Raw genomic sequence first — 24,541 nt, forward strand, 5'->3', positions numbered from 1 at the left:
TAAATTCTTTTCTGTCAATACGTCCAAAGAGTCAAAACCCTCTGGGTTCAAAAAATGTGACTCGTGTTGCCAAAAAATGTCCCTTACAGATGGGCACAGGAGTTGTGTATATTGTTTGGGGGCTGTTCACCTGCAGGACTCATGCTCGATTTGTCATGCTTTCAGTTCCAGAGTCCTACAAGAGAGAAAGAATAAGTTAGTTTTGTGTGGCCTGAAGAACCCTCAAGATTCTTCTTCTCCTCTGGGTCCTCAGCCAGCTAAAGTGTCCGAAAAACACACTAAGCCATCAGTTCCAAGTTTGGAACAGACAAAATCCACTGAAAAAACCTTCAGCTCTGTTGGTTCCCAGTGTTGGTTCTGGCAAAGCTAAGTCTCTAGCGGCTCCATCTGTGTCCTCGGAGCCAGTCCGGACCCATAAGAGAACAAGGTCTCCTTCTTTGGAGCCGGTACACTCTGCTTCACAATCTCCTTTGCTGCAACCTGGAGCAGGCAATCACTGGTCCTCTTCGCACTCTTCTCAGTCCTCCTGGCTTTCAGATCACAATGTGGAGAGAGTGGTCAATAAGCTCCTCAAGTCAGAGGAACTTGCTAAATTACTATCGAGCCTAACCCATAAGGAATTTGCTCCTTTGGCCTATCCAGCTTCTCCATCGGTTCCTCCTCTGACTCTCTTGAGCTCGGAGCCAGAGTGCATGGAGGTCGTGGTTACTTCTCCTTTATTGGTTCCGACACCTGCTCCGATCTCCTCAATGTCTCAGTCCATCGAGGGATCTGGGCGCCGAAGCTCTCTCGCCGGCTCTGAGGGGGGAAGTGGCATCGGACCCTTGTATGACTCCGCTCTCCCTCTCAGAGCTTCGGCGCAGGTGAGCTCGGCTCCCACATCAGCCTTGGAGCCATTGCTCTCGGTTTGCAGGAGATCTCCAGGCTCTTTGGAGCAGGAGGCTCCTTTGACTCAGGACCTTGGCGCCTTCGAGGTGATGAGGAGCATGCTGTCTCCTGAGACTGCTCCACCCTCAGCTCCATTGGCTCCACCTGCCTTTGACCCTCATCCTACCTCCACGTATAGGGAAACTGTGCTCCAGGACACCCCATTGGGTTACCCCACTTCTTCCAAAACCTCCCCCAAACATTCAGAGGAGGTCTCTCAGAAGAAAAGATGTAAGAGGAAGCATCTGGACTCCCCTGAGTCTATCACTTCAGACACAGACTTGGATGAATCGGAAGGGTCCCCACGGTCCCCCTCTGAGGATGTCTCCTTTTCAGACTTCTTGGAAGGCCATAGACAGAGGGGTGGCTCTGGAAATCCCTAGCCCCTTCTGAGGATGAGTCTGTCTATCTGGATGCATTTGGTTCCCGACCCTCCACATCTTGGGTGTCTCTGCCTTTTGACCCACTTTTGTCTACAGTGAGTCGAAAGGCGTGGAGCACTCCAGAGACCATGGAACCAGTTCTGAAAAGACAGAATACATTTATTACTGCTCCCGAGGATAAATCCTTCCTTTCCAAAAGGGTAAAGGGGTCCCTGTTGATGCCATAGTGGTAGCAGCAGCCACTAAGAAGGAACTTTCGGAAACTTCTTCATCTGTACATCTGCCGAACAAGGAGTCTCGTATGATGGACAGGTATGGGAAGTGTATGTTCTCTTCAGCGACCTTTACTCTGAGGTCACTGAATTACTTGTCACACTTCACATGACTTCAGAGGGATCTCCTGAAAGAGCTAGGAGATACCCTGCAAGATCCTATAGTTGAGGGAGTTGCAAACAGGGTGGCTTCCCAGCTTGCGACCTTGACCTCAGTGGTTAACTCCTCCATGAAACTCATTTCGTATGCAGCAGATGGAGCGAGTAGAGCAGCAGGTACTGGAGACACTCCTGGATGCACCTATGTCAATTTACGGAACCTTTCAAGTCTTCATTAACTAATACCCCCTTTGATGGCTCATCCTTGTTCAGGCCTCAGGTAAAAGAGACTTTCACCAGGTGTGAACAGGATGGCAAGACTCTCTCTGCCGTAGGAGTCCATTTTTCCACTCAATCTAGACCCTATCCTAAAGGTCAGAAGAGTGGAAAAATGTGGTTCCAAAAATCGCAGGGAGCTTCGCCTCACACACATGGAGATTTTCCCCCCAGGGGCAGATGGGGAAACAATGGAAGACGCCGCCCTCTCAGCAAAGGGGGTCTGCAACAGCAGGGCGACAGAGATACATTATCTGCTAGGCCCTTCCAGCACTCCTGAAGGGAGGTCCGACTGTCCACCTCTGGAGGCAGTCGGGGGAAGACTGTCACTGTACCCAGCAACCTGGCAAACTATCACAAGAGAAACATGGGTACTGTCAATAATATCCAGCGGTTACAAAATTCCTTTTTCCCAGTTACCCCCTCAAAAGAAAAAGGTTCTATCCCAGATGTTCCACCAAGTATTTGGGATCACGCAATCCTAGAGGTACAAAGATTGCTAGAAAAAAGAGCCATCCAAGAAGTCCCTGCAGACCAAATCGTATCCGGAACTTACTCAAGGTTCTTTTTAGTTCCAAAAAAGACAGGGGACTGGAGACCCATTTTGGATCTCAGAAAGCTAAACAAATCGGTAAAAAGATGAAGTTCTGGATGGCAACAATGCAGTCCATTCTTCCCTTTTTGGGTCAGGACAATTGGATGTGCTTCATAGATCTCCAGGATGCGTACTACCACATACCCACTCCTCTTTTCTTGATATACTGGAAAATATTAGGGTTCAACCAAACACCCTAATAATGGGCAATTTCAACTACCCCACCATTAACTGGGAAAACTACTCGTATACCAACTCCTTCGCTTTTTGGAATTCATAAATTCCACTGCCCTGGATCAACTTATCCACACCCCCACCAGGGGCAGCAGTATCCTAGAGCTAGTCATTACCAGCATGAGTGACCGGTGTTCCACACCTGAAGTCAACTCCTCGTTGGTCAGATCCGACCATAAGCTAATCACCCTAGATATACACATCCCACCCCCCCCCCACCCCATTTAAGGAAATCACAGTAAAAAATTTCTCCAAAGCCAACTTCATGCTTCTTAAGACAGAAGTGGCGAACTTCATAGGTTCATAGGTTCATACTAGGCTATCTGCCCTAGGGCATTTATAAGCTTAGCCAGAATGTGTTTGGCTTTCGCCACCCATTTTAAATTTATTTTGCTATGCCCTTTTTCGAGGTTAGTATACTGTGCCTCTGTCTAACAGTGACACAGAAGTGATACCCGGGGTAAACCTACGATCTCCCATCCACTCATCAAGATTCCTCTTGAGTAGAGTCAATGAGGGACTCTGCCTAACCTGGACTGGGATTTTATTCCAGAGTGAAGGGAGCCTCTGGGTTATGAATCTGTCCCTCCAGCATGTCCTATTTATTTCAGTGCTGAGGTTCAAGTCTCTCGAGCGTGTAGCTCGATGGGATTTGGATTTTCTGAGGTGCAGCATGTCCATTAATTCTGGGTTGGACATGGCTTTATACGTCAGGCACAGATCGCCTCTGAACAGGCGGTATGCCACTGAGTAGAGCTGGAGTTTCTTTAACCAGGCAGCATATGACATCTGTTTGAGCCCTTTGATCCTATTGGTGAGGTACTTTTGGGGTCTTTCCAGTTGCTGCAGGTGTCTGGGAAGGTACATCCCAAAAGGGGCATTGTACTCAATTATGGGCCTGATGAGGGATGAGTAAAGAGGCACGATGACCTCCCCTGATCTAGATGTGAATCCCTTCATGATTAGGTGGGCTATATAAAATGTTTTTCTAACCACTTTGGCCACGTGGTTGTCAAATGAGAGATTGCTATCAACTTGGGTCCCCAGGTCCCTGATTACTTCTTCTGTACTTAATGGATTACCACCTATGTGGTAATTTGTGAGCACTTTGTTTTTGCCAAAAGGGATGACTATACACTTTTTGGCATTTAGCTTGAGGCCATGGCTCTGGCACCAGTTGTCTGTTTCTATGAGGCCCTTTTGGAGGATGCTTGTGTCAGCTGGAGAGTCGATTATGGTGCCCAGTTTGCAGTCATCTGCGAACTTGGTCAGCCACAGTCCTTCCGTGTTGGCCTGTACCTCCGAGAAATATATACCGAACAAGAGAGGTCCCAGGACTGAGCCTTGTGGGACACCACTTGTAACTGGTTTGGAGTCTGACATGGCTCCAGCAATTCTAACCATGTGGGTTCTGTCCTTGAGCCAGTTTGCAATCCATCTAGTGACATAGGGGTTTATATTTAAGCTGGTGAGCTTATCTATAATGCCCGAGTGGGGTATTGTATCGAAGGCTTTTGCGAGGTCCAGGTAGGCTGTGTGGACCACCTTCTCCTCGTCAATGGCATTGGTGACTGTTTCAAAGAAATCAACCAGGTTTAAGAGGCAGGATCTGCCCTTAACAAAGCCGAACTGGGTAGGATCCAGTGTCTGTAGGTCCCCAATATCTTTATTTATGAGGTCCATGATGATCCTTTCCATAGCTTTGCAGACCAAGCTAGTGAGGCTTATGAGGCGATAGTTTCCAGGATCCGTTGAGGCACCACCTTTATGGAGAGGGACCACTGTTGCTGTACGCCATTCTTTGGGCAAATATCCTGTAGTAAGGCTGAGATTGAACAGTAGTTTTATGTTTGGGTTTAGCTCTTCTTGGAGCTCATGTAGGACGCAGCCCGGGACACCATCTGGTCCCATTGATGCTGTGTTTTTTGCTTTGGAGAGGGCAGCTCTTACCTGAGCATCTGAGATGTCAGGGGGGCAGCACTCTGCTGGGATAGATATTTGCCCTTTGGTGGGGGAGAAGTTTGCGCTGAACCTGTCAGCTAGGATGTTGGCAATGTCTGTGGGTTCAGTGTATTTTTTGTCATTTTGGACTAATTCTGAGCATATCTGAGAATTACCACCCAGGTTCCTAACATAACTAAAGAAAGCCTTGTGATTATCCTTAGTGTCCTGTGCAATTTTTCTCTCGAAGCTGGCCTTAGACAATTTTATGAGTGCCTGTAGTTTTTTGCTAATACTGATCAGTGATGCCTTCCCTTTTTGGGATTTTGCTCTATCATTTAGTAGCTTCCTCCTTCTATTGTATAGTTTGTTTATGACTGGGGTCCACCAGACAGGACGTCTGCCTTTGGAGGATTGGGTCTTGGTTTTATTTGGGATCGATGATCCATGCATTCCTGAAGGTGTTCATAAAATGCGTTTATAAAGGATTCTGCGGTCTGGGCCGTATTTTCCACAGGCCCAGGGGCTTTGAAGGATTCCACCTCGGTTTTGAGGAGTGTGAAATTTGCTTTAGAGAAGTTTTTCACTGTGGATTTCTAGGCAGGGGTGGGGTCGGGATGTGAATATCCAGTGAGATTAGTTTATGGTCTGATCTTACCAGTGAGGGATACACTTCTGGTCTGGAGCATAGAGTCCCCATGTTGGTGATGATCTGGTCCAGTATGTTTTCCCCTCTTGTGGGAGTGGTAACAAGTTGTTCCATAGCATTTGAGTTTATAAATTCTAGGAATCTTTGGGCTAGGGTGTTGGAGCTAGAGTAATGCTCCCAGTCTATGTTTGGGTAGTTGAAGTCACCCAATATAATGGTGTTTGGAGAGACCTTCATATTTTCCAGTGTTCTCAGGAAGGCCGAGTGGGGTTCCTGGGTTCATGACACCCATGCAGATGGACAATACAGTTACAACTGCTGAATCCTACTCAGATGCACACGAGTGCATGGATCGTGCTATCCCAAACAGAACCAAGACTCGATCCTCTAAAAAAGGGAAGCCAATCTGGTGGTCCACTACCATAAACAAACTCTACAACAGAAGGAAGAAACTGTTGCAAAAGAGAGTAAAATCCCATGAGTGGAGGAGTTCCCTGGTCAGCCTCAGTAAGAAGCTGAGATCCATTATAAGATCCTCCAAAGCTAGCTATGAAAACAAAATCGCCACTAATTCTAGGGACAACCACAAAGCATTCTATAGCTATGTCAAGAATCTCAGTGGCAATACCCAGGTCTGCTCTGAGTTACAGCACAACGGCATGAAAATTACAGAACCAACTGATATTGCCAACGTTCTGGCAGATAGGTTCAGTGTTAACTTTACCCCCCCCCCCCTCACCCCTTAAAGGGCCCATATCTATACAGGAAGAATTCAGAGTCTCTGTAATCACAACTACACAGGTAAAAGCTGCACTCTCTAAAGCCAAAAACACAGCATCCTTGGGACTGGACAACATCCCAGACTGCGTTTTACACGAACTTCGGAATGAACTGGCTCCCCACCTAAGCACCATGTTCAGTCATAGTCTCACATCAGGCTTTGTGCCCACTGAATGGTGCACAGCAACAGTTATCCCATTCCACAAAGGGGAAGCCACCACTGATTCCGGGAACTATCCCCCTATTAGCCTGACGATCCTGGTCTGTAAGGGCATGGAACGTATCATCATGGAACTCATAAACAAAGACATTGGTAACCTCCAAACTCTGGGCCCCACCCAGTTCGGGTTTGTGAAAGGCAGATCATGCCTCCTGAACCTGATCGGCTTCTTTGAGGCAGCCACCAAAGCCGTAGATGAGGGTAAGGTGATTCACACAGCCTATCTTGACCTCACCAAGGCTTTCGACACCATCCACCATTCTGGAATTATAGCTAAACTCACTAAACTAGGTTTAAATCCCTACGTCACAAGATGGTTTGCCAATTGGCTCACTGACAGAACCCACACTGTAAAAGTTGCAGACTCTAAATCTGACTTCAAACCAGTGACAAGTGGAGTACCACAGAGTTCGGTCCTGGGACCTCTCCTGTTTGGTGTCTACTTCTCTGAAGTACAGGCTAACACAAAAGGCCTTTGGCTAACAAAGTTCACAGATGACTGCAAACTAGGAGTCATAGTTGAGTCCCCAAATTTTGTGGACAGCCTACAGTAGGGCCTCACTGACACAGATGCCTGGTGTCAGAGCCATGGCCTCAAGCTCAATGCCAAAAAGTGCATTGTCATCCCCTTTGTTAAAAACTCTGCATCCATGAACTACCACATAGGTGGCAGTCTACTTAATGCCAAATGTGTGATAAGAGACCTGGGGACCCAGGTGAACAGTAGTCTCTCCTTTGATAATCACATTGCCACTGTAGTCAGGAAATCCTTCTACGTGGCACACCTCATCACAAAAGGGTTCTCATCTAGGAAAAACAAGGTTATTGTTCCCCTCTACTCGACACTTATTAGACCCATTATAGAGTACAACGCCCCTTTTGGAATGTACCTCACAAGACATCTGCAGCAGCTGGAAAGGCCACAGAAGTACCTCACAAAGAGGATTACTGGCCTCAAACAGATGCCCTGCACTGACTGTCTCAAAAAACTCCAGCTTTACTCCATAGCATATCGCCTACTTCGAGGTGATCTCTGTCTGTCATATAAAGCTATGTCAAACCCAGACCTGTTGGACATGCTACACCTAAAGAAATCCCAATCCCTACACACTCTAGGGACCTAAACCTTGTCACCACAATAAACAGGACATGCTGGAGGGATAAATTCCTGTTCCAGAGACTTCTCAGACTCTGGAACAAGCTACCCATCTATGTCAAGCAAAGTTCCTCATTAGCACTCTTCAAGAAAAATCTTGATAAGTGTATGGGAAATAGGAAATACACCCAGAGGATCACTTCTGTGGCTCTGCTTGACAGGGGCACAGGAAAATAACTTTCTCGGGTGGCGTAAGCCAGGGAACCTTGTTGTCTAGGCTTACTTAGGCCCTTGGGCTGAAAGCCTAGTACCTACCTATGAACCTATAAAAATGGACAGGCAATCCAGGAGATTCCTACGCTTCCAGCTGGGAGCCAGTCATTATCAGTTCAGAGCCCTGCTCTTTGGTCTCCCACAGACCCCAGGGTGTTCACCAAGTGTATGGCAGTGGTCACGGATCACCTGACATGTCTTGGATTCCAGGTGTTTCCATATCTAGAGACCTGGCTCCTTACTGCTACCACCGAGCATCAACTGATCAAAGCACGGGACTACATAATCCAAACTTGTTCCCAGCTAGGCATCACCATAAACTACGAAAAATCTGCCTTGTTGCCTTGTCAGTCTATTAACTTTATAGGGGCATACTTAGATACAAGACGCATGATAGCAAAACTGCCTCAAGACACGGTGTCAGCCATTTGTCAGCAAATTTCATTTCTCATAAAGAAGACAAGAGTTCAGGCAAGAGAAGTATTACAAGTCTTGGGCTCAATGGCCGCAGCAATTACAGTAGTTCCTTTGGCACGCTTCCACATGCGGATTTTGCAGTGGCTACTTTTCGCTCAGTGGTCTTTCCAGGATTTACCAAAGTCACACATGATCTTGATCACAGAAACTTGCAAAAAGGACTTAGTATGGTGGGTTGTGTCCCCCCCAGGTGACTCTGGGCAGACCTTTTCTAGACCCCCATCCTGTAGCCACAGTGACCACGGACACCTTCCAGATAGGGTGGGGGAGGGCATTATCTGGGACAGACTGTCTAAGGAATGTAGCAACCTCATGAGTACCATTTGCACATCAGTGTTGTAGAGATGAGAACGGTGCTTTTGGCGTTGCAAGCACTTCAAGACTCTCTACCTACCGGGACCATTGCAGTTCAAACAGACAATATGTCAGTGGTATGGTACATCAGCAAGCAGGGTGGACCAGATCTTACCCCTTGTGTCAGGAGGTGCTTCAAGTATGGCAATGGGCAATGTCTTCCCAACGTTTTCTGATTGCGATGCTCATTCCCAGAAAATCCAATGTGATAGCAGACAGGCTCAGCAGGGCTATCCTCATGCCTCACGAGTGGCCCCTGAAACAAGAAGTTGCGGACTTGATTTTTCGCAAATGGGGCCAGCCATGCTGCGATCTTTTTGCCACTCCTCTCAACAACAAATGCAGCAGCTACTTTGTCCTAGTTCCCCCTTCAGGACAGTCACCCAGGGATGCACTTGTTCACGATTGGCCTCCGAGACTACTCTGTGCCTTTCCACCTTTCCCCCTCATTCCAAAGGTACTTCAGAAAGCAAAGTCGCTGGGTTGCAAACTCATCCTCATTGCTCATTACTGGCCTCATCAGATATGGTTCCTGTTTCTTCGCCATCATCTTTAACTGGAGCCTTGGATACTGGATCCAGTTCCGGACCTCCTGATGCATCAGTCGGGCAGGCTTCATCCTTCCCTCCAAACTCTCAAGCTGACTGCTTGATTCCTCCACTTCCAGTCTTAGCCAGGCTCCCAAACATTTCCCCACCTGTACAACACATCCTAGTGTCCTCTCACAAGTCCACTACCAGGAGGATTTACACTAGCAAATGGAAGAGGTTCTCTTATTGGGCGCAGAGTAATGACATCAATCCCTTCACTGCTCCTGTTCACAAGATTCTTGATTTTCTGGCCAAAACCTTCGAAAGAGGGGCAGCTGCAGCTACTATTAGGGTCCAACTAGCTGCTATCTCCAATTTTCATGTAGGAGACTTGGGTTCTAACATCATGTCCTATAAGGTGTGCAGAGCATTCTTATGAGGTACAACTCTTTTACAGCCCCCAGTAAGAGAAACCCCCCCTCCCTGGACCTAAACTTGGTTTTAGCTTCTATGGTTCTTCCACCTTTTGAACCAGCAGCATCTTGTCCCCTGAAATTTCTATCTTGGAAATCCCTTTTCTTGGTTGCTATAACCTCAGCCTAGATGGGTTTCTGAATTACATGCTTTGTCTGTTCACCCGCTGTATCTCATTTTTCACAAAGATAGAGTCTCTGTTAGAACCAATCCTTCCTTCTTACCAAAGGTATGTTTAGAGTATAATTTAAATCAGTCCATTGAGCTTCCTGTATTCTTCCCCAATTATGGCAACAAGGTAGAGTATAGACTACACCAATTGGATGTTCATAGACATATGTTTTTATTTACACAGGACCAAAGACCTTAAAAAATCAGATCAATTGTTTGCATTCCTTGCTGACAATAAACAAGGTTCTTTAGTTTCAAAAGTGACCTTATCAAAATGGCTGTCAGGCACAATCAGTTATTCTTATGATTTGCATAAAAAGACACTTCCAGGGAGGGCCAGAGGACATTCAAGCAGGGCCTCTGTTGCCTTCCAAGTTAAATTGCCTTTAGATTCAATCTGTGCAGCAGTAACATGGGCAAATCCTCATACCTTATCACTCAGTACAAAGTGGATGTGGTCTCCCGGAATAGGGCATCCTGTGGTTCCACGGTCATGAAGAGTTTGTTCCAGTGAGCCACCCAAGAACCAGGTGCTGGGGATGCGGTCCCAACCAGCAAGAATGAAGGCAAGATGGGACAACATAACATAACGAAGTTATGTACCAACCATAATGTTCCATGTTTGTTGTCCTTCATCTCGCCTTCCTTCTTGCGTCCTCCCCTCCTTCCCCCTTCCTGGAGGTTCGAGAGGAGTTCCTTTGTTGGTTACATTGGCTGAGTTTCCTGCTGACATACCAGGGTAGTTAACCATGCTTTGTTTTTCCTCTTTCCTACCTATCTTAAATGTATAAGAGCTTAGTAAAATCTGTTTTTTTACTATGTATGTCTAGTGTGGGCTATTACAAACAAGATCTGGTAGCTACCGCTAGGCATGTTTGGATAGAGGTTAGTCTCAAGCCAGTAAAAGCTCTCCAGCTATAGTAAATCACCCGAGTCAGAGCCGAAGATCGTCTCCGAACCCAACCAGCAAGAAGAAAGGCGAGATGAAGGACAACAAACATGGAACGTTATGGTAGGTACATAACTTCTTATCTGAAGTAGTTTACTTTATTTGGTCTTCAACCTGTGGGATACCGGATCCATATTGGATCCAAGCCGGCAACTTTACTAGCATCTGCACTGAGCTCCAAGCTCCTCCCCTTACCCATAACACAACTCCACTACCTTCCAACCCCCAGATCTCGTTTGCCGTGAATAGCTAAAGCATCGTGATCTCTAGAGCTCCAGATCGTAAGTGGGTTAAATTTATCTTTTCTCTCTCTAAACTTTAGATAGTGATAGTGATAGTGTAGGTTCCCCTTTCTCCTCCCCTCGCTTGGTGTGGCGAGTTGTTATTGTTTACAGTTGTTAGATTAGTTTTGGTAGTTGTGTGTGTTTTTGCTTCCCCTCCCCCCTCTCAGTGTGTTCTGTGTGTGAGTGTGGTGAGTGGTTGTTTTGTACTAAGGAAGATAACATTCTTTTTTGTAGTTATTCTTTCTTCTGATTCAAGAAATGCACTGAGTGTGGCCATAAGTTATCCACTGCAGATGGCCACACTCTGTGTGTTACGTGCTTGGGTGTGGCCCATTTGAGCAGAGACTGCACTATATGCGTGGGGTTCAGCCCATGCGCCATTAAAGACAGGAAGGCCAAGTTGGCCCTAAAAGGCCTTCTTCCCCCTTCTGAGACTGTTGCCTCATCTTCAGCTTCGGTCACAGCAGCTGTTGTGGCTGCCTCTCCTTCTTCTCTTCCCCTGGCTTCTCCTCCCTCCCAGGCTGGGACTCAACCTCCTGTGCAAAAGCCTGTGGAAGCGGAGTGGAAAAGGGGCAGAAAGAAGGAGAGAAAGTCGAAGTTAAGGGAAAAGCGTAAGAGTTCTCCAGACCTCCCTTCATCATTAAAAACTTTATGGATCCATGACTCCCCTTGGCTCCGATCCCCGAGGTTCTCCCTGGAGCCGGAGGAGACACGCTCAGCTTCTAGGACCTCAGTGCCCCGACCCACAAGGTCAGAGTCCGTGGCCTCATCTGAGGTCCACCCGGTCTTTGTCTGAGGTCCATATGGATAAAATGATGAGGTTCATCCGTACTTAGATCCAGATAGGGGACTTGCCAGCCCCCTCTCCCTCAGGAGGGGGGAGCTCGCTTCCTTTTTTCCAGCCAATATCTCCTTCCCAGATCCGTCCATCGGGTTTGGAGTATTTGGATCCGAGGATGGCTTTAGTCAGGGGTCAGCACCAATGGTACCTGCTTCCTCGACGCCGACAGCTGCCTGGAGCATGTCAGATCCGACTAGCTCAGATCCAAGCCACTCTCTGAGCCAGAGCTTGGGTATCGTATCCGAGGGAGTGGAACGTTTTTCTTCGGCTCCGCCTTTGTCCGGCCAAGTTCCCTCCTTTGGAGCTCTGTCCACTTCGGGCCCGGCTCCAATTCTCTCGTCGGACATGGGGAGATCGGCCTCCTTATTGGTTTCTCAGGAGGTTCAGTCTCCTACGGCGTTTGACGTGGTAGAAATGGTTCTCTCTGCTGGATCGAGACCCCTGAATGCCCCCTCGGACTCCACCCAGACCCCCTTGACTTTTTCTACGGTCCCCATTATTTTACTAGAGGGACAGCCCATGCTCAAGAAGCCCCAGATGGTTCCCCCTGAGGAACAAGTGGCTTGCGAGTTCCCCCCAGAGAGCCCCACCAGAGAGGTTCATCGCAGGCATACATGCAAGAGTAGGCACTTAGACTCCCCCTGAGTCCCTCACCAAAGATACAGACTTGGATGATGGAGAAGGTTCTGCTAGGTCACCTCCTGAGGATGTCTGCTTTGGAGACATCATGGAAATCCTGCTCCAACGGGGAGGTTGGTCTGCTCCCAAACCTTCTTCTGACAAGTTTGTGCTCCTGGAGGCTTTCGGCATGGGTCCATCTACTTCCTGGGTGTCCCCTCCCATGGATTCTTTGGTGGACCTGGTCACCTCACAGGCATGGAAGGAGCCAGATACTATGGAACCAATTCTAAAAAGACCCGACAAAATTTTGTGTCCCCCCACAGACATGCCAGCATGGAACAAGGGCTCCCTAGTAGACGCTATGGTGGTAGCAGCAGCCACAAAGAAGGAACTTGCCCAGGAGAGTTCCTCTATTAATCCTACTGACCAAGGGTTGCGAATGATGGACTGCCTAGGGAAGCAGGTTTACGTTTCAGCTACCTTTTCAATTAGGGCACTAAACTACCTGGCCCATGTCACCACACTCCAACGCGACCTGGTGAAGAAGCTGGTGGAGTCTCCCCCAAGTCCATGTCACTGGAGGACACGATCTCGTTCTCCGCGAGGATGGCCACTTTGAAAGCAGTCTCCAACATGTCCATGTGACTCCTTTCACATGCTACTGAAGGAACTGCTAGGGTGGCTGGGTCCAGCGTGTCCATGAGGCGCAACTCCTGTCTCAGATTATGTCAATTTTTGGAACCTTTCAAGGCATCCTTTGCCAATGCCCATTATGACGGCTCTACTGTCTTTGGTAAAACTATCAAGGAGACATTAGTCCAGAGTGAGAAGGACGGGAAGACACTGTCTGCCGTTGGGATCTGCTTCTCGAACCCTCAAAGTTCCTTTTCCCGGAACCAGAGATTCCAAAGAAGATGTGGTTCCAGAAGTCACAGTATTCCCGGGACACTCAGGGCTCTTCTTCCCTTAGAGGCAGAGGGGGACAGAATGGATGCCGGCCCAGAGGCAGAGGGGGTCAGAGGAATTTTGGGTTTCGAGAACCTTTCTCGGACAGATCCAGGCAGCAACCCTGAGGGGTGGCCCGACTGCACTACTCTAGAGGCAGTTGGGGGACGATTGTCCTTGCACCTAGCGGTATAGGAGTCCATAACATCAGACCGCTGGGTGCTTCAGATCATATCCAGAGGATACTCTGTCCCCTTTATTGGTCCCCCCAAATCTCCCAAACACCTCCCAGACATACCACCCATGCAAAGGGAGGCAGAAGCACTGGAAATTTCCAAGCTGCTAGAAAAACAAGCCATCGAAACTGTCCCCCCAGATCAGTCCAGATCAGGCTTCTACTCCAGGTTCTTTTTGGTGCCAAAGAAAACAGGAGACTTAAGGCCCATTCTGGACCTTTCTACCCTGAACCTGTCAGTTGACAAAGAGAAGTTCTGGATGGTCACACTACAGTCCATCATGTCGTACCTGCAAGAGAGCAACTGGATGTGCTTGTTAGACCTCCAGGATGCTTACTATCACATAAAGATGCACAGAAGCTCCAGGAGGTTCCTCCGCTTCCGGCTAGGAGTCAATCATTACCAGTTTCAAGCCCTACCCATTGGTCTCACCACAGCCCCGAGGGTGTTCTCCAAAGTGATGGCGGTGGTAGCAGCTCACCTGAGGCTTCAGGGGATTCAGGTCTGTCCGTACCTGGGTGAATGCCTCCTCACTGCTCCCACCAGGCGTCTACTCTCTCAAACCAGGGATTATTTCCTGATTCTTGCCCTGTGTTTGGGGGTCACAATCAATGCATCCAAATCACTCCTAGACCCTGTACAGGTGATAGACTACATTGGCTCCAGGATAGATACTCTACAGTGCAAAATCTTCCTGACCTCAGAGAGAGTACAAAACCTGAGGATGCATGTCTCCCTAATCTACCACTGTCATCTCCAAATGGCAGAATCAGTGTTGAGGGCCTTAGGCTCGATGGCGATGACCATAACTCTTCTCCCGTGTGCCCGGTTACACATGAGAATTCTACAGTGGACTCTAGCTGTACAATGGTACCTGTTGGAACTGCCATTGACATATCCAATTCAACTCAGTCAAGTCTGTCGGTCGTCCCTCATATGATGGATGTGTTCTCTGGACATTTTGGAGGGACGACCCTTTGTTCCAGCCCTGGCCCAAGCCACAGTGACCACAGACGCCTCCCAACTCGGGACCTTACTATGGTTCTTCAAGCTTTGGTCACTCTGCCTTTCGAGCCTGCTGCAACAGTAGATCTGAAATAGTTATCTTGGAAAACAGCTTTTCTGGTGGATATTACCTCTGCCAAAAGGGTTTCAGAACTGCAGGCCTTGTCCATCAAAGTTCCTTATATGATTTTTCATAAAGATAGGGTTTCCCTTAAGACCAATCTATCCTTTCTTCCTAAGGTGGCTTCACCAGTCAATATCAATCAGACCATCAGTTTGCCTGTGTTCTTTTCTAATTATACTAATAAGATGGAATACAAACTCCACTTGCTGGATCTTCATAGACAGTTACGATTCTATTTACACAGGGCAAAAAATTTCCGTAAATCTGATCAATTGTTTGTATCCTTCTATAAACCCTTTTTGGGGGAAACCTATCTCCAAGGTCACTATTGCTAGATGGATTTCTTCATGTATCCTTCAGGTCTATAAGGACAGAGGCATGTCTCCTCCAGGTCAGGTGAGAGCTCATTCCACTAGGTCAATGGCTATGTCTGTAGCTTTTTGATCTAGAGTATCTTTGGATGATATTTGTTCTGCAGCTACTTGGTCCTCATCTCATACATTTATTTCTCATTACAAATTGGATCTGACTTCCAGAAGGAGAGCATCCTTTGGTTCCGCGATGCTCCAGAATATCCTTCCATGAGGGCCTCCCAGGAGTGTAGTAGCTGGGGACTCTGTCCCACAGGTTGAAGACCAAATGAAGTAAACTACTTCAGGTAAAGAAGTTATGTATTCACCATAACGTTCCATCTGAGTAGTTCTACTTCATTTGTTTTCAACCATCCCTCCCTCCTTCCCCCGGACCTTGGCATATGAACAGCCGACGGGCTGCAGTTGTAGGTCACAAGTATTTTTCAGGTCGGGTTGTCAGTATAAGGTTCAGCAAACTTGATCTGGGGGTTGGAAGGTAGTGGAGGTGTGTTATGGGTAAGGGGAGGAGCTTGGAGCATGGAGCAGATCCTAGTAAAGTTGCCTGCTCGGATCCGATACGGATTTGGTATCCCACAGGCTGAAGACAAATGAAGTAGAGCTACTCAGATGGAACGTTATGGTGAGTACATAACTTATTTTTTTTTCTGGGTCAGAAGAAGAAGGGTTAAATTATGCATCAGAACTCTCCTTTCCTATTCTTCTTGAGCCACAATCTAAAAAAAAAGAAAAATATTTATTCTGATTCTCCTTTGGAGGAAATTTCATATTTGAAGTAGTTGTCTTCATTTGTTCTTCAACCTGTTGGTTACGGATCTGTATCGGATCCTACTCAGCCATTTCCTTCCTCCCTTAAGATCTTGTTTGCTGCCTGCAAAGTCTGCATTGTAGTCTGAGCTCTCTGCTTCATTTTTTGGTAAGTGAGTGTTTTTTGGAGTTTTATCTCTCTATCTCTTTTGTATTTTCTCTCCCTACTTTCCATCCTCCCCTCTACATGGTTGTTGGTTTACAAAAAAAAAAAAAAAAAAAAAAAAACGCTCTTTTCTCTACCTTCCTTTCAGTAGTGTGTGTGTGTGTGTGTGTGTGTGGTGAGTGTTTGTGAGTGTGCTGGGCCTGCCCTGGGATCATGTCTGAAACTCCCAAGCCAGGCTTCAGAAGGTGGCCCATAAGCTCTCCCCAGCCAATGGCCACACTGTGCGTGGTGTGTCTGGGGGTGGCCCACCTTCAAACATCCTGCTCCATCTGTGGCAGGTTCAATCCCAGGGCATTGAAGGACAGGAGGGATAAACTAATACTAAAGGGCCTCCTTCCTTCTTCAGGGACTGTAGTCCTGGTGCACCCCAGCTTCAGCTGCTACTTCCTCCACCTCCCCGGCCTCTGTGACTCAAACTTTCACTAAGAGGTCTGAGGAAGGGAATAAATCTAAAAAGGACAGGCCAAGAAAGCGACCAGCCCTCCACCTAAGACTTGACCAGTTACCAGACCAGACTCTTCCCGGCTCCGCTGTCCCTGGTTTTCTCCTGAGCTGGGGGTTCATCCACACCCAGATTCAGATGGGAGTCTTACCTGCCTCCTCTTCCCCTGGAGCAGGGAGTAAGCAGTCATTCTTTACCCCATCTACTCCTTCTCTGATCTGACCTTTGGTTTTGGAGCCCTTGGATCCGAGGACCTTTGGAGTTGAGGGGTCGGCGCCAATTGGTACCTTGTACCTCGACGCCGGCCATGGCCTTGAGCATGTAGGATCAGACTGGATTGGATCTGACAGGCTGTTAGAGCTGTAGCCTCAGCGCCGGATCTGAGGGGATGTTGTCGGCTCCGAGTGTGTCAGAGTGCAGTCTTCCCCTCAGTATCCCAGCACTTGAGGCTCGGCTCTGGCTCCCCTGTTGGGACAGAAGGGGATGGCTCCTACTGGCCTTTCTCAGGATGTCTATTCTTCTTTGGCTTCTTATGTGGTGTAGAGGGTTATCTGGGTTTCATAGAGACCCTAGACCATCTTGTCCTCAAAGTCTGCCCGACTCCCTCTGTTTTGGGTACAATTTCGACCATTCTGCTATCTCAGGGACAGCCTGCTGCCATTTTGCTTCAGGAAGCTCCTGTGTGGGAGCAGCAGGATGTTGGCAAGTCCTCCCCAGAGATTCCTACTGAAGAGGTTCCTTGCAAATGTACGTGCAAAAGGAGGCACTTAGACTCCCCTCCGGAGTCACTCACCAAATACATCGATTTGGAGGAAGGGGAAGGTTCCCTCCGTTCACCCCCCCGAGGATGTCTCCTTCAGAGACATCATGGAACTCCTTCGCTGGGGGGGGTCCTGCCCAGAAACTGACCTCAGACAAATCGATGTTCCTCGAGGCATTCAGCGCAGGCTCCTCTACTTCCTGGGTGTCCCCTCCCACTGATCCATTAGTGGACTTGATAACATCCCTGGCGTGGAAGGAACCAGACACGGTGGAGCCCATACCAAAGCGCCCGGATAAAGTTCTTAGCCTACCTTCAGATAGGATACACTGGAGCAAGGGGTCCCCAGTTGATGCTATGGTGGTGGCAGCTGCCAGTAAGAAAGAACTCGCTCAGGAGAGCTCTACGGTTCATCCTCCTGACCGAGAGTCAAGGGCATTGGACCGATTTGGGAAGTGGGTGTACACTTCAGTGACTTTTTCAGTAAGAGAGCTGAATTACATGGCACATGTGATTCGGCTGCAGCGAGACCTGGTGAAGGAGATTGCTGCATCAATCCCTGAGTCCATGTCAGTGGAGGACAAGAAGAAGTTTTCTGCATGTATGGCCACTCTAAATTCAGTCACGAACACCTCTATGCGTGACCTATCCCATGCTACCGAGGGAGCTGCTAGGGCAGCCAGTACAGGCGTTGCCATCAGGTGACACACCTGGCTCCGGCTCTGTCAGTTCTCTGAACTTTTAAGACGTCCTTCACCAACGCCCCATATGATGGTTCCTCCCTGTTTGGAAAGTCGGTAAATGAGACCTTGGTCCAGAGTGAGAAGGATGGGAAGACTCTGTCTGCCGTCAGGATCTGCTTCTCCGCCCCTCAATGATCCTTTTCTAGAAATCATCCCGGGACTAAGAAGATGTGGTTCTGGAGGTCCCAAGCATTTTCCCGAGACACTCAGGACTCACCTTCCCCCAGGGGCAGAGGGGGATATAATAGACATTGCACTAGAGGCAGATGGGGTCCAAAAAATTACAGGTCTCGAGAACCTTTCTCAGACAGACCCACTCAACAGCCCTGAAGGGTTGCCAGATTGTCCATCTCTGGAGACAGTCTGGGGCCAGTTATCACTACACCTAATGGAGTGGGAGTCCAACACAACAGATCGTTGGTGTTGCAGATTATATCCAAAGGTTATTCAATTCCATTCCTCGAGCCACCTCTACCACCAAAACACCTCCTGGACATTACATCTGTGCACAGAGAGGATGCAGCATTGGAAATAGCAAAGTTGCTAGGAAAAACAGGTCATCCAGCACGTTCCCCCATGACCAGCCCGGATTAGGCATTTTTTCCAGGTTCTTTTTAGTGCCAAAAAAAGACGGGGGACCTAAGACGGATTCTGGATCTTTCCACCTTAAACCTGTCAGTGGCCAAGATGAAATTCCAGATGGCCACCCTTCAGTCTATCCTGCCCTTTCTGCAGGAGAATGATTGAATGTGCTTGATCAACCTCCAAGATGCATACTATCATATCAAGATGGACAGGCGGTCGCGGAGGTTTCTCCTCTTCTGGCTGGAAGCCAATCATAACCGATTCAGAGCGCTCCCCTTTGGTCTCACCACAGCCTCCAGGGTGTTCACCAAAGTGATGGCAGTAGTAGCGGTTCACCTGAGACTTCAGGGCATTCAGGTTTTCCCCTACCTGGACGATTGGCTCCTCTCTGCCCCTTCCAAGCATCAACTTTGTCAAGCGAGGGATTCCTTCCTTTTACTAGCCCAGAGGTTAGGTATCACCATCGATCTCAGCAAGTCGTCTTTGGCCCCATTTCAGCCATTAGACTTCATTGGGGCTTGGTTAGACACTATCCAGACAAAAGTCTTCCTTACTCCAGACAGGATACACAGTCTGAAGCTGCATGTTTTTTGTGTTCTTCAGACCCAATCTCCGACAATAGAAGTAGTACTACGGGTGTTGGCATCTGTGGTGGCTATGATCAGTCTCCTACCCTTGGTTTGTCTTCACATGTGGATCCTTCAGTGGACTCTTTCCGTACAATGGTCTCTGCTAGATCTACCTTTGCCTCATCCTGTTCGAATCTCCCAAGTGTGCAGGACCTCTCTTCAGTAGTGGATTCATTCCTGGACCAGGTCCGGGGTCATCCTTTTCTCCCTTCATTTCCCAAGGCCATGGTGACCATAGACACTGCACAGCTGGTTTGGGGAGGGCATTGCTCAGGAAGGACAGTGTAAGACACGTGGTCCCCATCCGAGACCAGTTTGCATATCAACGTCCTGGAGATGAGGGCAGTGCTTCTCACGTTGCAGGCTCTCCATGCCCATCTTCCCTTAGGGACAATTGCTATTCAGACAGACAACATGTCAGTGGTCTGATACATCAACAAACAGGGGGAACCAGATCTTATCCCCCTTGTCACGAAGCCATGAGTGTGGGAATGGGCGATCTCCCACCGGCCGGTTTCTGGTGGCAGCATACATTCTGGGACGGTCCAATATTCTTGCAGAAAGGCTCAGCAGATCTGTCCTGATGCCTTATGAGTGGTCTCCTAATCCTTCAGTAGCAGAACAGATCTTTCACAAGTGGGGTCAGCCTTGCTGCGATCTTTTTGCATCTCCTTCCAACGTAAAATGCAGCGAGTTCTTCTGCTCTGAATCCTCCTCAGGGAGAAGCCCTCAGAGATGCTCTGACTCATTTTTGGCCTCCCGGTCTTCTGTATGCTTATCCTCCTCTACCCTTGATACCAAAGTTTCTTCAGAAAGTTCACAGGCTGGGGACTTTTGTGATCCTCATTGCCCCATTCTGGCCTTGCTAAGTCTGTTTTCCCTCTCTGTGGTCTTGTCTGGTGGCTCCATTGTGGAAGCTGGATCCAGTTCCAGATCTCATTTCTCACCTGTCAGGGACTTCCCATCCAGACCTGGACAGTCTGAAGCTCACTGCTTGGTTGCTCCAGTTCCCATGAATATCAGGACTCCCGGTTTATCTTCTCCTGTTAAAAGAATTCTGGTGGCGGCTCATAAGTCTTCTACCAGGAAGGTATACTATAGCAAGTGGAAATGTTTTTCTCTATGGGTTTCGCAGCATGTATTGGATCCTTTTACTGCTCTAGTTTCTGCGGTGTTAGAATTCTTATCAGGGATTTTTCACCAAAGTGCCAGTTCCTCTACAGTCAAAGTTCAGCTGGCTGATTTTCCAGTTTTCATGTAGGGAACAATAGGGCTTCCTTAGCATCCTCTAGACTTTGCAAGACCTTCCTTAAAGGTACCTTTCTTCTGAGACCCCCGGTGAAGGATTCTATGCCTCCATGGGATCTTACATTAGTTCTTCAGGCTTTAGTTTCACCCCCCCCCTTTTGAACCTGCAGCTTCGGTGGATTTGTAGTTTGTGTCATGGAAGACTGCATCTTTAGTTGCCATTACTTCTGCCAGGAGAGTGGCGGAACTTCAAGCACTGTTGATCAAGGCCCCTTATATGATTTTTCATAAAGACAGTGTTTTTGTGTACTTAACCCATCCTTTTTTTCTCAAGGTAGCTTCAGAGGCCAACATTAACCAGATTATCAATCTCCTGGTCTTCTTTCCAAATTTTCAAAACAAGGGAGAATATAAATTGCATATATAATATAAATATATATATAATATAAATTGCATTTGTTGGATGTACATAGTCAGTTACGCTTCTATTTGCACAGGACAAAAGCTTTTCATAAGTCTGGCCAACTTTTCATTTCTTATTCCAAATCCTTTGTAGGGAAACCATTATCCAAAATTAATGTTGCCCATTGGATTTCTCAGTGTATTATCCGGGCGTATTCTATCAGGGGGATTTCCCCACCAGATCAGGTAAAAGCACATTCTACCAGATCTATGGCCACTTCAGCGGCATTTTGGTTCAGAGTTTCTCTGGATGATATTTGTTCTGCAGCTACTTGGGCTTCATCTCATACCTTCATCTCATATTATAAGTTGGACATCTTATCCAGGAACAGGGCATCCTTTGGCTCTGCCGTGCTCTGGAATATCCTTCCATAAGGGCCTCCCAGGTGTATAGTAGCTGGGGACTCTGTCTCAGGTTGAAGAACAAATGGAGACAGCTACTTCAGATAAAGAAGTTATGTACTCATCATAATTGTCTATCTGAGTAGTTATTCATTTGTCTTCAACCATCCCCCCTCATTCTCCCGGCCTTGTCTTAGCTGTTGTGGACTATATATTATATATATATATATATATATATATATATATATATATGTATATATATGTGTGTGTGCGTGTGTGTGTATGTATATATGTATATCTATATATAGATATATATATTTATATATATATATATATATATATATATATATATATATATATATATATATATATATATATATGGGTCTACTTCAGAAGATTGACAGACCATTTCATCGACATTCATTTGGTCGACAGCTCATTTGGTCGGCAACCAGTACTCAAGGCACTTAACAGGGATTTGCCCCCCTCCCCAATGTTGTGCGACCCTGGAGTTGATATATATAGTTAGGGGGGTGTGGGGGGCACAGCTCGTTTAAAATGTGTAGTTTTTGTTGTATTTTCATGTTTTAAATGAAAATAGGTGGGGGGCTTTGCCCCCCCCCAATATGGGGGGCTGTGTCCCGCACACACCCCTAACTATATATATATCAACTCCAGGTTCGCACATTGGGGAGGGGGGCAAATCCCAGGTTTTTGCCTTGAATACTAGTTGTCGACCAAATGAATGTTGATGAAATGGTCTGTCGATCTTATATGCTAGATACCCTTGGGATGTCCTTTGTCCTGCTCTTTGCACAGAAAACTCTTTTTCTGGTAGTGACAAGGTCCTGTTTGGGTTGGGTGTGAGTAATGGATTGAGCAGCAAACTCGATCTGAAGGGAGGAAGGCGACAGGGACATTATAGGTAAGGGGAGGAGCTTTGAGCTCAGATCAGATGCTGGATATTCGGCCAAGTAGGATCTGGTACAGATCCGTAACTCACAGGTTGAAGACAAATGAAGAACAACTACTCAGATGGAACGTTATGGTGAGTACATAACTTCTTTTTATTGACACTATTAAAAATGTGAAAGGTCTGTTTAAATGGGAGGAAAGAGAGATTTCTGAAGCATGGAAAAGGTATTATGATTTTCTTAATGTTGAATTCCCCAAAACCCCTGGAAATTCTGCCCATTCTTGGGGCTTTGGAGGATGCTTTTTCTACTCTGTTTTTTTCTTTTCCACTATCTGATCCTGCTGTGATCTTCATGGACAAGGAAGGTTCCAAGCCCATGGCCTCTTCTAGTCCCATCCCCATTGAGAAGGATGGCAGGGGCATTCAGTAGCTATGGGAAGAAGGTGTATCCTTCTTCAACCATGGGCGTGAAAGCTAGGATGCCAAACCCAAATAGCCAAGTACTTGCTTTCCATTTTTTCAGTCAACAAATACTTTCAATCTTGCCTTTTGCAAATTCAAAGTCTTCCCTTTCTAACCCAGTTTCTTCTCCATTTCAGGTCACAAAACTTTTCATCAAGTGCTCCTATGATGCAGTCTCTTGAGCAGTAACCACATGATCTATAATGCATAAGCATGCCTGGTTAGCATACAGAGTCTCTCTTTGAGGATTTCCAACCCCAGATTCTCAGGTTCCCTTACAGAACATTGTCTTTTTTGTTAGTCCCTCAGCTGAGGTCCTAAAGCAAGGGAGTAAAACAGCTTTTTTGTTCTTCAGTCTCTAAATATAGCAAAACTTTCCATCTGGCCCTAGACACTTTTTTCTGGAAACCTGTCAAGCATGGTCAGCAGAAATCGCATAAACAGTAGTGTAAAAATAAATGGCCAGGGCTGTTCCCAGTCCCAAAAAAAGTCCTTAACTACCTAAGCACTCATTCCCACGCTTCTTGTCTTTACCCTGGCCATCCCTTCAAAACAGCAGGCAATATGTCTCTTTACCTGCTCCTCTGTAAACAAATAACCAATCCTTGGGTACTAAGAATCATTCAAAACACTACAAGTGGCAGTGGAAATCCATCTCCCTGAAGTCATGAATCCTCCTCCCTCCAAAAAAACAAACACATTTCTTTCCTCAGACCTTTCAGGAATGCCTGTGGAATAAGGTTATAGAACCTGTTTCTCTTTCTCAGCAGGAAAAGGGATTTTTCTAATAGTCCGTGGGCATGAGAAGTGAACTTATGCATTTCTCTGCATTCATTTTGAATATAATAGATTGTAAAGTTGCAGTCTCAGATATCAGCCATGGCATTTTTTGCAAACCTCACCATGCATCTGATTCACACTTTTGAGGCTGATGCAATGCATACATCTCAAACTCTTGGCACAAGAATTCTTGATAAAGCCAAAAATAATGGGAGGCAAAGGTCCAAAATTAAGGACAAATTTTAAGCAGTGCTCTTAGTAAGGTTAGAAAGCTGCTAAAGTGACAGGTTTTGCATTAGCATGCATTTTTGGATATGAAGTCCAAAACTCAAATGTCGTTCATTATTTAGTTATCTCAGTCCACCATAATTTGCCAAAAAGCCATGAATACAAATTTTCTGAGTAAAACAAAACAAAGATATGAGGTAAAAATCTGAACTTTTTGTGAAATTCTGGACAGTTTAGAGGTGTGGTGCTGTGAGAGGAGTGTGCATCAGTAACTCCTTGCTATCATGTCTGATATGTCTTCTGAATTTTGTTGAGGATATCAAAGTTAACTTTCTTAATGCTTGGTGTGTTTTAAGAACATTACAAAGGACATCAAAGTGACCTTACTAAATGCACCCTTTTACAGGTCTGTACATTATGGTCCATCAGTGAAAGTTAGCTGGAGGCTGGAGAACATGGAGAAAGAGGGCAAGAACCTCATTACTGTTGGTCATAAGTTTCAAAGTCCCTAGTGTAACTTCTCTAGGATGCACCAGAGCCTGTAATGGTTTTGGCTTTCACATGTCCAGAAGCAGAATAGCCAAAGATCTGACAGAAACCAACGTAGGCATGATAACTTTAACATTGTGCACCAACCCAGAAGTTGGACCAATGAGCAATAGTAAGGGCATCGTGGTCTACCTTCCAGTTGGCAGCAGTCTAATCTCGGAGATCTTGCCTGATTGTCCCAGTCTAGAGGCAGTTGAGGGTTGTTTGTCCCTCATTTCAGTTCACACAGGACAAGTGGATCACGGCAGCAGTAATCAGAGGCATACCATATTCATGATGTTCACCATGTTCAACC

The 24,541-nt window shown here is 46.9% G+C and overlaps 1 protein-coding gene across 1 annotated transcript in view; it reads left to right on the top strand.

Annotated features, from left to right (window-relative positions):
* LOC122795685 (coiled-coil domain-containing protein 166-like) overlaps positions 1-24,541 on the top strand; it is a 1,310,434-nt gene that overhangs the window by 1,213,407 nt on the left and 72,486 nt on the right. The gene's annotated exons all lie outside the window — the stretch shown is intronic.

The sequence above is a fragment of the Protopterus annectens genome, chromosome 2.part2, assembly GCF_019279795.1.
Source record: "Protopterus annectens isolate FY-2018-M chromosome 2.part2, PAN1.0, whole genome shotgun sequence".
Taxonomy (NCBI): domain Eukaryota; kingdom Metazoa; phylum Chordata; order Ceratodontiformes; family Protopteridae; genus Protopterus; species Protopterus annectens.